General features: G+C 37.7%; 1 long non-coding RNA gene across 2 annotated transcripts in view; it reads left to right on the top strand.

Moving 5' to 3' along the window:
• The first annotated feature begins 29 nt into the window (after window positions 1-29).
• The window catches only part of LOC140615822 (uncharacterized), a 51930-nt gene continuing 37670 nt past the window's right edge, over window positions 30-14289 (top strand). For both annotated transcript variants that reach the window (XR_012016299.1, XR_012016300.1), the window contains exon 1: window positions 30-168. This is a non-coding gene — a long non-coding RNA (uncharacterized lncRNA). The remainder of the gene's footprint in view (window positions 169-14289) is intronic.

Here is a 14289-nt window from a genome sequence, read left to right as displayed (position 1 = left end):
AGAAGCTCACAAAGCAATGGAATGTAAGAATCGGAATTCAGTCCAACACCTTCGCTGATGGTCTTGAACATTTTTAAAACACAGTAGGCTTTTAAGCTTAAGCCAGGGTGGATTGTAAAGGAAATACCAACCATGTGGTGAAACATCCCAAATGCCCTGCACCGTTTAGTAAGTCATTGGCTCTGTGAACTCATTATTGATGCTAGATCTGCCATTAATTTTAAAGTCTGTGTTTTGGGGAAAATTCATGAACACAATTATAAAGTAAACATTGAGAACATTTTGCCATTGTTATGATACTTATATGTTCATGATGCTACTTTCTCACTATTAGGACAGTAAGCACTTTGACAGTTATTTCTTCCCTTCCCTTCCCTTCCCTTCCCTTCCCTTCCCTTCCCTTCCCTTCCCTTCCCTTCCCTTCCCTTCCTTTCCTTCCATACCCCTTCCTTCCCTTTCCCTTCCCTTCTCTTTCTCTTCCCTCCCTTTCCCTTTCCTTCTGCTTCCCCTCCCTACCTTTTCCTTCTATTCCCTTCCTTTACCCTCCATTTCACTTCCCCTCCCCTTCCCCTTCCCTCGTTTCTTTTAAGAAGTGGTTTAGCATTCGTATTCTAGTCCAGTAAGTTTTAGAGTGTGATGGGAAGCCCAAATTTACTTATCCAGTAAATTTCTAAAAGATAAGGACTCTTCTGATGCCCCATCCTATTTCCCATGCAGAGTAGATGTTTAGTAAGTATTTGTTGGAGTGAATGAATGAGGGGTGCCTGGGTTGCTCAGCTGGCTTTGTGTTCCACTTGGATTCAGCTCAGGTGGTCATCTCAGGGTCAAGGGATCCAGTCCCATGTTGGGCTCTGCACTCAGCCTGGAGTCTGCTTAAGATTCTCTCCCTCTCTCTCTGCTCTTGCCCCCCTGCTCGCATGCCCTCGCTCTCTCTCTCTCAAATAAATAAATCTTAAAAAAAAAAAAAAGAATGAATGAGTGAGTGAATGAATAACGAAGACATGCATACTGTTTTTTATAGCATTTTATTTGGGGGTAAAAACCCAAAGCTTGAAAAGTACTATCATTTTTGCCATTCTTCACCTCTGGAATGCTTTTATACGCTAGCTAGAAATGCTTAGGCTGGCTGTAAGTTCAGCAAACTCTCTGATGTGATTTCCTAACATTGAGTACCAGTACCAAAGCCTGAAGCAGCCTCTTACTCCACTGAGTGTGCTGGGTGCCATCAGTGACTCCTGTTACAGAGATCCCTGAGAACGTGGTGATTTTAGGGAGGCTGATAGATTCTGAGCCTCCAAATTAAGCACCTAGAGAGACCCAAACTGGGTTGCTCCCTTAACGGGACTTCTCTGTGCACTAGCCCATTCAGCCCTAGGAACTTTCTGTGAACTTCATAGCTGACCTCTTTCTTTGCTTCCACTTAATCAGATCACATGTGACCTTTGGGAACATAGCACTTGGAAGTCGAAAAGACTACATGAAAGGATAAAAAAACACTTTTTGGGTACACTGCCTTCGGAGGCATATTAAAATCCCTTTGAATGCTGGTTTTTTTTTTCCTCATTGAAAATATCAAGTCTGTTTTCTATATAAACAGGCATTTCTTTTATCTTGGTGATATTGTTTTACATTCCAACCTTATGGCCTAAATATTTTATTTGTCTCAAAATCATTTTTTTTAACATGGGCTGATTATTTGAAACAATTTCGCTCATGTTGGAAAAGAATTGTTAGTGACCTTTCTTTCAACTGAGGAGGAAAACAAACATACAAATAGTATTTTTCTCCTGTATTATTTGCAATGGTTAGTCATACATACTTTCTCTGGGTTAGCATAACCTGCAATTGAAAGAGATGTGTGAAAATGACTTTTTTGAGTATATACCCCCATATAGCATTTGCATGAAGACTCTTGCCTAGCTCACCATCTTGAGGGAAAAAAATAATTTCAGGTTTTGGAAACTAAGAAAATGACTATATTAACTTCAAATCTTAAATGAAAGTGAATCAGATAAAAGCATGAGAGGGAATATATATATATATATATATGACTTTATTTATTTGAAAGAGAGAGAGACAGAGCATGAGCAGGCCAGAGGAGGCAGAGGGAGAGGGAGAAGCTGACTCCCACTGAGCAGGGAGCCCCACCTTAGCCCCATCCTAAGATCAGAGAATCATGACCTGAGCTGAAGGCGGTCACCTCACCAAGTGGGCCGTGCAGGTGCCCCATGAGAGGGATTATGAACCGAAGAGGATCCATATCTGTGAACTGGGTTTACTGTTCCATGGTGAAATTGCAAAGCAGGCACGACATCTGTCTTTGTCGTCCCTGGGGTTCTAAATATCTTGTCTTGTCCCTGTCTTGCTTCTTGCCCCTTTACTGCGTCCCCATGATCCCATTCTCTAGGGATGCCCTCTCATATCTTGGCCAATTATAATATACAGCAGAGGTTGGCAAGCTTTTAGGCCAAGATAGACTGCACTGCTATCGAGGTGGCTCTTCCTCTCCCCACTTCTGCTTGGAGTATTTTACTGGCAGAGTCTACACCTTCCTGAATACAATGCCTCACCATGAATCCACTTCTGCTCTCAGTTGCTCCTGTAAGCTGAAAGCTTGAATGGATAAGAGAAGAAAAGTGCCGGTGGAGGTGGAAGGATTTCGGCAGCTTGGAGGCTTCATCGCAATCCCTCTGTGCCAGATTCACAATCCACAGCACGGGGGCAATCTTAGGGCGTCTCTTATATTTCTAAAACGGGGGGGGGGGGCGAGGGGGCTGACTGCCTACATTCTGGCAGCCAGATTTTACTTGTTTTTGACAGCTGGAGGCTTTAGCACTGTCTATCTTCTGCTTATTCGGAATTTCTCCTAGGTTGTGGAATAAGTTTAATTGCTGGCCCTCGTTTTTGGTCAGTGGCGTTAGAAATATATACTTACTCTGTCTTTCCAGCTACACTGCTGAGAAGTAGAGAGAGGAGCTGTTAATCACATTTAGAATATAATCCCAGGTCGTATTTCTTGCTCGTGGCATGCCTTCCTGTGCTAAAAGTGGCCCAGACCTGGGGACAGTGGACGTCTGCGATTGCACCCTGGCCCACAGCAGGTGCTCGTGGGACAGTATCTGCCCAGCAGACCGTATGGTCTTTCCAGAACTTGAATCGCACCATATAACGGTAGTTCTGCAAATAGAAATGGAATAATAACAATACATTTTAAATGAAGAATTAGCTATGAGCTATTCAGATGTTGCCACAGTGATGTCATTTACCTCAACATTTGGAGAGTTTATAAAAACTGTATTTGAAAAGCAGTTTTGGGACAACTGGGTGGCTCAACGATTGAGCGTCTGCCTTCAGCTCAGGTCATGATCCTGGGGTTCTGGGATTGAGTCCCACATTGGGCTCCCCGGAGGGAGCCTGATTCTCCTTCTGTGTGTCTCTCATGAATAAATAAATAAAATATTTAAAAAAGAAAAAGAAAAACAATTTTATCCTCTAAATGGCATGTTCTTAAATAAAGCTACCACAATCCAACTTTTATCATTAGATACTCAGAAACTCTGAGTAGATGTTGAATGTTCATGGCAGATTAAGAGGAAAGGGAATCCTTTGGAAGACTGACTGGTAGTAGAATCCGGACCTTGCTGAGCCAGACCCTTTCACCAGGAAAACTCGATGCACTGGTCAACTTATTTCGAGATGACACCTAAATTTGGTTGTAGACATTTAAGGTGAGGAACAGAAGCACAATGTAAAGACACTTATCTGAGCTCACAGGTTAGTATCAGAGACTGGACTAGGCCCCAGGTGAATTGGGTACCTATCCAGTTTTCCTTTCCCATCCACGGCATCTAAATTTGGCACATGCATCTCTTGTATAATTCACTGAAGGCCCTTTGTCTCATACGTCCTCACATGTCCTCACAGAGCCAAGCACAGAGCCTTGGCCATGATGATAGCCCAAACGATATTTGCTGAGGAAGGTAGATCTACCAGAAGTGTTTCCTGACCTCCAGCATCTCATACTCCTTTGTTTGCTCTTGTACCTGTGTCAAGGCAAGACATGATGTCTCTTGATTATCCCCCCACAATTTTCTCCACAATACAAGCTGTCAAGGTCAATTATGTGTCACTTAGGTGTTTTAATCTTAGTACAGAAATGTTATTTTTCTTGCCAGCCTGGAAGAATTTCACAAGAATTTCAGAGACTGACTAAATGATTGCAGAATTTCTGCATTTCTGCCAAATTGCATTGAATAATAACAACAAAAATAAATAGCATTAGTCCAAAAGTCATGCAGGAGCAGGTTCAGGCAGAGAACAAAGCATGACATGTGTGAATTGGCCAACTAACATGGTTCTCACAACACCGGCTCTATTGTCAGCAATGATAAAACCTGAGAAAAGGCCTTGGCAAGTATACTGTACATTTATTTGTTTTTGAGCTTTGATAATAGGTTGGCTGTGATGTGATCTTTATTACACCGTGCAATGTAAAATGCAGCTTGTTTTTAAAAGCCATTGCCAGTGACTGACAGATATTTATTTCAATGGCATCCAGTGATCTGAACGTCTCATGTCATTCTGTACTTGCTCACTTTTCCATGAATAACTTACCATGTAAAGAGACGTGTTTGGACTTAGTTGAACTCATTATATAACTCCAGGTTAGTGAGGGATGTCTTGGAAGGCTAGGGAAGAACTGTTGTGTCTCTAAGACAATTAACTGCGTTTCCGCTCTTGACTTAACTCTCACCGTATGAGACAGCCAAAGCACTTCATTTAGCCAGAAATATCCAACAGACCAGCATCCACAAGTTTGTTCTGAGGCATTTTTGCTTAAGGTCAACCAATTATAATGGCTTCTCTGGTTGTAGGGGGTTTTATGTATTATTTTGTTTGTAAAATGAGAAGTATGCAGACCTCCAGTTTTGTAAAAACATACAGGGCTAAACATATCAAAGTCAGAATCCCAGATTGCTTATGAACTATTTCTTCACTGAATTTCCCCCCCTGGAGAGTCAGGGAAGTTACCTTTTTGAAGCATTTTAATGGAAAGCCTCTCGGGAAAATCAAGAGTAATGGGTCATTTCCAATTTGATGGGTTTTCATTTAATTAGGTCACATTAATCTTTAAAATTTAGTTTATATTATTGCACTGAGGGGTTACAAATTGATAAGGAAGAGAGAAAAGGCAGTTATCAGAAGAAAAATGCATTATCTAGGAGGAGCACAGTAGTGGGCGAAGGGAGGCTGAGTGAGGCATGGTCCAGTGACATTGAAAGAATGGAGAAGATTGAGTCATTTGTCCTGTTTGTATTTCTTCAGATAACAGGAAGCTCTATTCCAGTGATTCAAGACTAGTAGCCATGTCCTCTTAGGCTAGCAAGTATTTAAAAAAATTTGAACTGGAATGCATTTAGGTGGACCATGCTCCTTCTAGTGCCCCAAGCTCTTATCCAATAGCCTTATGTCTAGGTCCTGAAAACCCTTGAGCTGGGGAACTCAAATCTACCAGACTCGATCTGTGTGTAGAGCTCTCCTGCTCCATGTGGCGCTGGGGTTTCAGACAGTCCAGTGAATACCCCATTAAAATTTTTGAAAATTAAGGTTAGTCTATAAAAAGTGGATCGATGTCCGGGAATCATTCTAAATTTCTGCAGGTCAGAGAAGGAATTAGCAAGTCCACAACTGTGTTCACCTCCAAGGCTGTGGTCCTTGATCACAGACCTTCCACAGTTAAGCCACATTTCTTCTGCTTCCTTTGCACCTTTCAACAAAAAGATGTCTTTTTTGTCCACCTTTCATCAAACCCAGTTTTCCCTCAGCCTTTTCTCTTCCCTGTCACAAATATTTACTATGATATAAATGTGTTTTTTAAATGACAAAATATAAGCAAAGTTTCAAGTCAATTCTATTTTTAAAAATTTCCTAAAGTTTAGTGGGTACTCACCAACTAGAAATACTCATTGCCCTGTATTTCAAGATCATACATTTTTCTTAAAGATTTTATTTATTCATGAGAGACACAGAGAGAGAGAGGCAGAGACACAGGCAGAGGGAGAAGCAGGCTCCCTGCATGCAGCCTGATGTGGGACTTGATCCCGGGACTCCAGGATTATAACCTGAGCGAAAAGCAGATGCTTAACCCCTGAACCACCCAGGTGCCCTCAAGATTGTATGTTTATATGCACACCACACCCATATTCACAAATAAACTTCATTGGGGCAGGATCCATGTGTCTGGTTCATTTTTAAAAATTTCTATCACCTAGTTCTAGAGCTCAATAGGCAAGTTATATTTGTTGAATGAATGAATACACAAAACCCTCTTAATGCTCAAAATCCCACTTTTAGTGTTTCTTTTGGTTTACAGCTTTTATTTACTTTTTTTAAGATAGAAAATTATTCTAAGAGTGATAATATTTGAGCTCTATAATTTTCCTAGAACTTCTTAGTGATGAAGGATTGAGTTTGGAGGACGTTACACATTTGAACAACAGAAGTAAGGGGACACTGAAGGGGTAAGAATGAAAAGCAGTAAAGAGAAGAATGGAGAAAGCCAATCTTGCAATTCCAAAAAATATCTATTTCATCTCAGGGTGACCTTGATATAGCTCCAGCTCACTATAGATACTCCATTTATTTTGAATGAATTCATGAGGAAATGAAAATGTAAATGAATATGCATATATAACAAAGCATGATTGATCTCTCTGGAGTCATTACAGCCCATTTACCTAGTCATGGAACAAAAGAAGCCTCCTGTCATGGCCAGATCGCCTCTAAAGTAACAAAAACTGCCACTTTATTTCTTTTGAAGAGAAAACAGGATCCAGCCATATGCTGTGAAGACAGACTTGTCTGATCCACCATGCTTCAGAGTCACTCCCAGCTTGAGTGTGTGTGTGTGTGTGTGCCTTTTGAAAAAGATTGCTTCTTCTTTGCTTTAATTTCTATAGCATGCCAATCTATGTTTTTCTAAGGGATAGACAATTGAGCTTTTGTTTTATTATAAAATGAAATTCACTGGTTTCTTTCAGATATTTTCTAATATTGAGGTTTTGTAAAACAGCAGCTTTATTTAGATATAATTTGCATACCATATAATCCACCCACTTAACCATTCAATGGTTTTTAGATATATTTGCAGAACTATATAATTATCAACATAGTCAACTTTTAGAACATTCCTGGCACCACGAAAAGAAATCCCAGTCCCTTAGCACTTAATTACTCCTTCTTTGCCCCCAAATTCTCTAGGCCCAGGCAACCAGTGACTTACTTTTTGTCTCTACAGATTTGGGTATAATTTTATACAAACTATATAATTCGTATAATTCCATATAAATGGAATCATACTACATGTGGTCTTTTCTGATTGGTTTACTTAGCATAATGTTTACAAAGTATCCATGTTGTAGCATGTACCCATACTTCATTTATTTTTAATGAGAAAATACCATCTCATTGTATGGACATGTCACATTTGTTTTTCCATTCATCAGTAATGAACATTTGGATGGTTTCTACTTTTTGACTATTATGAATATAGCTGTTGTAAATATACATTAAAGTTTTTTGCATGGATTTATGTTATATTTCTCTTGGGTTCACCTAAGAGTGGCATTGATGGGTTGTATGGAAACCCTATGTTTAACATTTGGGGAATGTTTTCTAAAGCGACTGTACCACTTTGCATTCCTTTTTTTTTTTTTAATTTTATTTATTTTTTTAAATTTATTTTATTTATTTATTTATTTATTTATTTATTTATTTATTTTTTTTTTTTTTTACCACTTTGCATTCCTATCTCAATGTATGAGTGCTGAGATTTCTCGCATCCTCACCAGTGCTTTTTATTATCTTTTAGTGATATCTTTTGTGGTCTTGAATTGAAAATTCCTGAGGCTGAGCTGCTTTTCTTATTTGCTTATTCATCACTTGTGTATTTTCTTTGAAGAGATGTTTATTCAGATCCTTTGCCCACTTTTGAATGGGGTTATCTGGTGTTTTGTCGTTGTTGTTGTTATTGAGTTGTAAGAAATCTTTTTATATTCAAAACCTCTTAATATAACATATATATGACTTGCAAATATTATCTTCCATTCTTGAGAATGTGCTGGTTTTTCTCTTTCTCAGTGATATCTTTGAAACACCAAGTTTTTAATTTTGTTGAAGTATAATTTATTTTCTGTTTGTATGTTTGTGCTTTTGGTGTCATATCTAAGAAACTACCACCTAATCTAAGGTCACAAAAATTTATTTCTATATTTTTTCTAAAATTTCTATAGTTTTAGCTCTTACATTCAGGTCTTTAATTCATTTTTGAATTTTTATATGTGGTATGAGGCAGGAGTTCAAATTTTTTTTTCTATATGAACATTTAGTTTTCCAGTATCATTTGTTGCATTATTTTTTTTAAAGATATTATTTATTTATTTGAGAAACAGTGAGAGAGAGAGAGAGAGAGAGTATGAGTTGGGGTGGGGGGGGGCAAAGGGAGGAGAAAGAGAAGCAGACTCCCTGGTGAATAGGGATTCCCAATGCCAGACTCAATCCCAGGATCCTGGGATCATGACTTGAGCTGAAGGCAGACACTTAATGGACTGAGCCACCCAGATGCCCCCATTTGTTGCATTATTGTTCACTATTATTGAATTGTCTTGGCAACATTGTCAAAAAAACAAATTTACCAAAATGTGGAAGTTTATTTCTGTTTCATACATTTGGGGTTCTATTGTTAGGTGTATATAGTTGCTATGACTTCTTGATAGATTATTCCTTTAATAATTATATAATGCTCTTCATTATCTCTTACAGCAATTTTTGTTTAAATTTTATTTTTTTCATTGTTAATATAATCACTCCAGATCTTCTTTTGGCTATAGTCTGAATAAAATATTTCTTTCCATCTTTTTATATCAACTTATGTCTTTAAATCTAAAGTGAATTTCTTCTACACAGAATATAGTTTGATCATTTAAAATATTCATTCTATTAATCTCTGCTTGTTAAATGAAGAGCTTAATCCATTTACATTTAATATAGTTACTAAAAAGGGGCTCTGAACTTCTGTCACTTTGCTCCTTATTTTCCCCTAAGAAAATATCCCTAGATATTTTCTTGTATGCTATTTTAAGTCTTTTGTGTCATTTTTTACCATAAGTTTTGAGTTATTTTCTTAGTAATAACATCTCAATTATATTATTCCAGTTGAAATTAATAACAATTTAGGTTCTTTTTTTAAGATTTTATTTATTTATTCATGAGACACACACACACACACACACACACACACACAGAGGCAGAGGCAGAGACATAGGCAGAAGGAGAAACAGGCTCCCTGTGGGGAGCCCAATGTGGGACTCTATCTCAGGCCTCTGGGATCACGCCCTGAGCCAAAGGCAGACGTTCAACCACTGAGCCACCCAGGCGCCCCATAACAATTAAGTTTCAATAGTATACTAAAGCTTTACTATTATAAATAGCTCTGTTTCCATAGTTATGCTATTGTTATAAATCTGTATTCATTGTGTACCCAATTTAGATTTATAATTATTGGTTTATTCAATTGTCTTTTAAATCATTTAGGAAAAAAGATAAGTAATATATCAAAATACATTAATACTTAATTTTATATTTACCCATGTAATTACCCTCGCTGGTACTCTATTTACTCATGTGAATTAGAATTATTTTCTAGTGTCCTTTCATTTCCACCAAAAGAACTTCCTTTAGCATTTCTCCTAGAGCAGCAATAAACTCTCTTGGTGATCATGCCATGTCTCTGTATAAATCTTTTTGATAGCTTCTCATTGCTCTTAGAAGAGTAACAAAAATCCTTAATATAACATAGAAATGCTTTAATGTTCTGATTTCTGCTCATTTCTCTTGTCCCATCTGAACCTGCTCTTTCCCTCACTATCTGAGTTATACTGGCATGTTTTCAATCCTCCTAATCCAACATGATCCTTTCCAACATAAGGTCTTTGCACATGCTTTCCTCTACCTGAAAAGTTCTCTCCTTCTCATGTCACAAAACAAATAAAAAAAGCTCTTTATCTAGTTAATGCCTATTACATCTTCAGATCTTGGCTTAAATACCTCCTCTTTAGGAAAGCCTTGTGGATAACCAGTCGAAGTCAGCTTCCTCTGCCATCTGTCTATGGAGCACAACTTCCCTTTTCTTTAGAGTCCTTATGATACTTTTAAGTTGCATGTTCTTTAATTAAAGTAATTATTTGATTAAGAATGTATACATTATTCATTATTCAGTACCCTGTAAGCTTTAAAGATTTATTTATTTATTTATTCATGAGAGACACAGAGAGGGAGGCAGAGACATAGGCAGAGAGAGAAGCAGGATCTCCACAGGGAGCCTGATGCGGGACTGGATCCCAGGCCCCTGGGATCACGACCTGAGCCAAAGGCAGACGCTCAACTGCTGAGTCACCCAGGTGCCTCCACTGTAAGCTTTTTAAGAGGAAGCCCTGCTTTGTATTTGCTGGCTGTTGTTTTCGCTCTGTCTAGTACAATATGTACCACGTACTCAAATTTTTGCTTATTGAAGCAATTAATGAAAGAATAACCTGCCAAGAAGGTTTATGTATTATGTCATTCAATCATCCATCATTTGAGGTAAGTAATATCCTCTCCAAGTTAAAGTTGGGAAAAATACAGTTTATAAAGATTAAATAGCTTGTCCAAATTAAAACAACTACTCCTGTAGAGTCAGGATTCAAAGCTAGGTCTCTCTTACGACAAACCTATACTTTCAATCGAACTGTCACACTACTTTAATCTATTCAGGGTGAATCTGTACTCTATTTAAGGAAAGCTCTTAGTAGAAATAGCTAATATAGCAAAGAGGAGATGACTGTGATTCATGAGGGAAATGCAGGATGAACCATGAAGGGGATGTCACAAACCCACTCAGGGTGATAGCAAGCTTTAGAAATAAGGTAAGGCTATGAACCATTTTCCAAACTTCTCAGTGAAGGAAAGAAATGGCTCAAAGGTTGGTGGAAGACATTAATGAGAAGGGGAAAGAAGTGTTAGAGATAAATAGTACAAATCCCTAAATAGAGTGGTTTAGGAAGTACATGCAGGCTGATCTGAGTGAGGTGCCAGGAAATAAAGAACATTATAGAAATTGACTGACAAAGAGAAATTGGAGCCCTAATGAATTTTGGCCTATTTGATGTCACTAGTTGCAGAGTAGTAGGCAGAGGACTTGGCTCATTTGTCTTGGGGATGATGAGAGGCCTGAGTTTATTTGTCCTGTGAAGGTACAACTTCAGGACCTTTAGTATGATAACATAGCCTGGATGGTAGTGAGCCAGAAGGCACACACACATACAAGTAATTAGAAGATATGACAATTGGGGTGGCCACAATCCTACAAACATTTTAAGTGTATTTAAATCCAAACTATGTCTATGTAATGCACAGAATTTCCAACAATTTATTTTTCCTATTGTTAGGATGTGCATTCTCTTAAGAAACTGGAAGGTAGGGGATCCCTGGGTGGCGCAGCGGTTTAGCGCCTGCCTTTGGCCCAGGGCGCGATCCTGGAGACCCCGGATCGAATCCCACGTCGGGCTCCCGGTGCATGGAGCCTGCTTCTCCCTCTGCCTGTGTCTCTGCCTCTCTCTCTCTCTCTCTCTGTGTGACTATCATAAATAAATAAAAATTTAAAAAATACTTTAAAAAAAAAGAAACTGGAAGGTAGTGAGATTAGTGAAAGTTGATTTTTGTAAATACCTGTGTGGAAATAATGGGAACTGAAGAAAATAGAATGACATCTCCAAGACAAATGGCCAGTTAGAGATGTATTTGTTAAGCCAGGAGGAAGAGCCTGGTAAAGAAGAATTCAGGAAGCTAGGAGTGTGGTGACAAGGAAAGCCAAGACAGGGAGCAGCTGACTAAGAGAAAATTAAAGAGTGAAGGGTTTAGTACAACTGATTCAAGTTTTGTGGAAAAAGATGATAACTGACAAATTCTTTCATTTGTTTATTAAATCCTTTTTTAATGGAGGATACACTTTCCTAATTGTATCCATATTTCAAAATGTGATTTGGAATCCAATACAATTTTTATAGCCATTTTCATCCCTCACATGCAATTAAACAATTTAGCTCAATCCTTGGTATGAAACATTCCAATTTATTCTACTATCAAATATAAAACAAACAACAAAAACCATCCACTGCCCTCCTCCCCCAAAGGAAATTTCTAGTGGAATTTTTCATCGTAGACATCTACTCTGTATCCTATCAGTGAGAAGATTAAAGATAATGGGGTATTGTTTGGAAAAACATTATGTTCCCCAGTTAACTTTATGATATTTAAAATTTTAAAGATTGTATTTGGTCACTGTGTGTGTTGTGTGTAGTGGATAATTTCTGTTTATACTCTCCCCTTTCAAAGAATAAAGAAAGGTAATAACAATCATAAGACATTGGAGGAAAATACAATTCAGTTTGATTCAATCCCTATGACCTATAATATAGCACACAGGGTCATAGAATGGAAAAAATAAACCATTTCCCACTCCCACAATAATTTGAAAATAAATTCTCCTATAACTAGGTAAACTTGAAGAATATCTAGCCCTGTAGGTCTATAATCAGAAGAATGGGTTCTAGAATAGTTTAAAATTGAGATCATGTCTACAAATCCAAAGCATCAAATACTGTTGTCAGGAATATAGTGGTAAAAGCAAATATATATTTTATATAAATATATATATATATATATATATATATATATATATATATATTCCCAGTTCTCTTTACTGATCATGGCAGCCAACTATAAATTCTCTGGTCCCTTTCCTGCCTGTTCATTTTCCCCAACATACTGCATTTTAATACCGTAAGAACTTGTTCCATTTAAGCTCTAATTCTAGGCATAGTCCTTTGTCATTCTCAAATCTCATGATGTGATGAATACTACACCATTGAAAAGATCCTCATTAAGGGATAATAGTTCTACTCTTGAATTTGTAGAGGAAATTATTATAAACATATTTGAATATGACTTGAATGAGGTTTGAGGCATGAAGTTTTAACTTTATACTTAATTCAAATAGCTTTTACACACATATAGCAAGTGTTTTTGAACTGCAAAAAAAGGCATTCCTGAAAGATAGTGCTAGGTTAGCTAATTTTTACTAAGATAAAAACATGAGACTGGAAACAACATTTAAGACATCATCAAAAATAAGTATTTGTTTTTTTCAGTCTAAAAGGTTACACGGCTTAAGTATGCTTTCCCATTTAAGCAGTAATTAATAACAGTTTGTTATTTATTAGACCATGTCAAATGGAAAATTAGGGGAAAAATAAACAGTATTCATGCAAATTATTTGAAATGGTAAAGTGATGCATTTCTTGCATTTTCCATCAAGATTTTATTATCAGTTTCCATTATCTGTAGTTGACTTGTTCAGACTCAGACTCTAAGCTCAATGGTCTAAATTTGTTGACCATCAGTCCTACTCTAGTGTTGCAAGACTTCTTGACACTACACTAGAATGTGGATACCAGATGTTAAAAATGAATTGAAGAATTAACTTAATTGATCCTTAATAATAGCCACAGTGTATTTAATAACTCTTGATAAATGGGCCTCAGTCCTTCCTTCATGTGTAATGAAGAGTTACTATGCCAGAACTGTAGGTGATATTAACCGGTAAGCTGTCCCAGGTCTTCACTTCATCTACACCAACTGTAAGCAATCTACATATTCAGATTAATTAATGAGCTCTGGAATCACATTATCTTCCCCCGTGCTCCAGCCTTGTTCTCTGTGCTGAGGCTGGAGTGAAACACTGGAAGCTTTTGAACATGCCATACATCCTCTGATCTTTCTCTATGGTACTCCCTCTGCCCCATAATGTCCTACTCCTTTTTTTTTTTTTTTCACACTGCTCTTTGTTTTTGTTTGTTTGGTTGGTTGGTTGGGTTTGCCTTTTTTTTTTTTTTCCTTTCTCACACTGCTCTTTGATTCCTCCCATTTCCTGTCTCCACTCTTCCTAATTTCCCATCTTTCATCTGTGCTCTCAGAGCCTATATTATGACAAAATCCTACCCTATGCCCCCAGATGTTCTCAGAATTTTCCCTCCATCCCTTAAAGAAATCCAGGATCTACCCTGATTTTTTTTTTCTTTCATGCTGCCCTTTGAAGTCAATGTTTCCTGATCTACTCAAGGGCCAGGAGAGGGAATGGCATTCTGAGCTCTTCAATGCCACTTGTGAAAGAACTGTTCTTCTGTCTCTATGTAA

Source organism: Canis lupus, chromosome 24 (assembly GCF_048164855.1).
Source record: "Canis lupus baileyi chromosome 24, mCanLup2.hap1, whole genome shotgun sequence".
In the NCBI taxonomy this organism is placed as follows: domain Eukaryota; kingdom Metazoa; phylum Chordata; class Mammalia; order Carnivora; family Canidae; genus Canis; species Canis lupus.
The sequence above is the reverse complement of the archived record's forward strand: the minus strand, read 5'-3'. Positions and strand labels throughout refer to the sequence as shown.